Here is a 2582-nt window from a genome sequence, read left to right as displayed (position 1 = left end):
CCCCGGAGGAACATAAACCAGATGCAGAGAATTACTCCAAAAACCGTCGCATAAGGTCAGTGATCAAATATATATATATATTATATAAGCATCTATAATATAGACTATCCGTATAACATTAGGTAGGTATAAATGTATAATACAGTAGTACGACGATTTCATGCACACTTCCTTCAAGAAAATACTAATTTATAACTGCTCAACAGTCAACACACACACACACATGCGTACACTTACTTACAGTCCCTCTTAAATCATCACCTGTACACCAAACCCATATCGATTCATCGAGGGATATTAGGTCGTGTAACGGGCCATTGAACAGTCGTCCCTACAAAGGACACCAGCAACCGGTATCAACAGCTGCGTCCCCTCGTTCATTGAAATAGGTCGTCAACCCCACGTGTTTATTTTATGCCACGTATTTTCTTGCCACATCGTTGTTAACAATCATTACTTTACCAACCACCATTCCTCCCCCTAACTCCGAAATTTCTCCTACTACAGCTCAATTTATCGAATCAGAACGTGGAAATATACTTTTAGTATTAAACAATTTTAAATTTTCTAAAGTAAATAGACCTTTGGCTTCTGGATTAACAAAATGACGATGTATACTCATAACTTGCAAAGCTTTTATGAAAACCTTTGGTGAAACTACGAACATCGCTGAACAAAATGTTGATCATTATAAACATAGTGCAAATAGGTAAGCAAGTACAATATTATACATAATATACAACTTAATTAAATAATATATTTTAAAAGTATTAATTTTTTAAAACCTGAAATTATAATTGTGTTTTTAGTAATCAAAATAAACAACGGCAAATTGTACCAGTGTCGGCAAAACGTAAAGCTGTTGAAGATAATAATGAGAAACCTAGTAAAATAGTGTGTACTGTTATTAAAAGCATTCCTCGATCTGAAGCGTTGCAAGTAAGTGACCAGTCTTGTAAAGTATTCGAATACAAGTATTTGAAAAGTTTCTGACGCGCGAGGCAAATAAAATCAAACCAAACATTTTGATTTGACACGCAGTTATCAAAAGGTTCGCCATCCCTGTACTAAACCCTCTTGAAATCTCACAAAATGCGTACCTAGGTAACCGAAATGATAAAAATTTCGCGACAACATAAACTGCAGGGACAAGATGAAGTAATGTCATTTGTCTATCAACTTATTTACTATAATTACTAATCACAGATATACTACCTTTTGTACCTATTTATACCGAGGTGGCGAGTCTGTACGAGGGTGCAACGTTATCGTTAGTGTTGTGGCTGCGTGTGCGGAGAAATTAGTCTAATTACCGACTCTCGGCAGGACGACTCGCGCAACAATCTTTGCCTGACTTTTTACCAGAAGGTAGAAATAATAATGTTCGGTTTCGTTTGTTAATGTTTTTTTATTGCGACAATGAAACGATCATGTATCACGATAATATATTATATAACTAACCAGGTATATCAGCAGCTTATCAAAAAAAATACGAGTTTTAATCCTAGTCCGCGCTTGTGGTCACAGCTGTTTTTGCGGGGAATAGTAAGTTCCTACATTGTAAAAACCAGGTACGTACCTATGTTAGTTCTTACATGGCGGGAAAAGTTAAATATGTATGTACGAATTAAAAAAAAATGTATATAATACCTATGATGATTAAAAAATATAATAAAAAATCGAATAGGTATTGAGAAAATGTATATGTTATGAGGTTTATTTCTATAACTTAAAAATATAACATAATTGTACTTACACAATGATAACTACAATATAGTAACAAAAAACAAAAAATCAGTAAAAAATACTCAGAAAAAGAAGATTTCATAAATGAAAAAATGTCAGATTATAAAACGAACAAAATTAATCAATACGATTATGTTAAGTTTTTAAGTTATAGAAATAAGCCTCATAAAATATAAAATATCATCATATTATATTATATTAATTTGTGAAAATGCCCTATAATAATTTTTATTATATTTATTTTTTTAAATTCATATATACATATTTAACCTTTTCCACCGTGTAAGAACAACATTACGTATCTGTTTTTTACCGTGTAGAAACTTAAATATCATGTACCTTTTTCCGCCGTGTAGGAACTAACATACGTAGGTACCTGTTTTTACCGTGAACGAACTGACATATGTAGCTTTTTTTATCGTGTAAGAATTAACGTATGTATTTTTTGTACCTGCTTCTCACGTGTAAGAACTTACATTCACCCGTTTTTGTTGTTCGTGCACTTTGGTTGTATATACCTTAGATAAAAAGCATATTTCATCGGTTTTTTTTTCAATGGCCACCAGCAAGCTTGCGCGGCGGATTATGTGCTGTCGGGTATTTAAACGATACATAAAAATGAAATTAAAAAAATTAAATGATCGCAGACATATTTTCTAAAAACGTGAACGTGTTCATTAGAAAAAAAGGTGGGTAAGTGGATGTCGCTCTGCTGTAGAGTAGGTTAGAAATTGGTCACTGTATAATAGACAGTATTAAATTTGAATTCAATGATATAATATCACTGTATAAGAAAAACGATTCTGAGCGGAGACGGTATATCAGTCTATGTATTA

This window comes from Acyrthosiphon pisum, chromosome X, assembly GCF_005508785.2.
Source record: "Acyrthosiphon pisum isolate AL4f chromosome X, pea_aphid_22Mar2018_4r6ur, whole genome shotgun sequence".
NCBI classification, from domain to species: Eukaryota; Metazoa; Arthropoda; class Insecta; order Hemiptera; family Aphididae; genus Acyrthosiphon; species Acyrthosiphon pisum.
The sequence above is the reverse complement of the archived record's forward strand: the minus strand, read 5'-3'. Positions refer to the sequence as shown.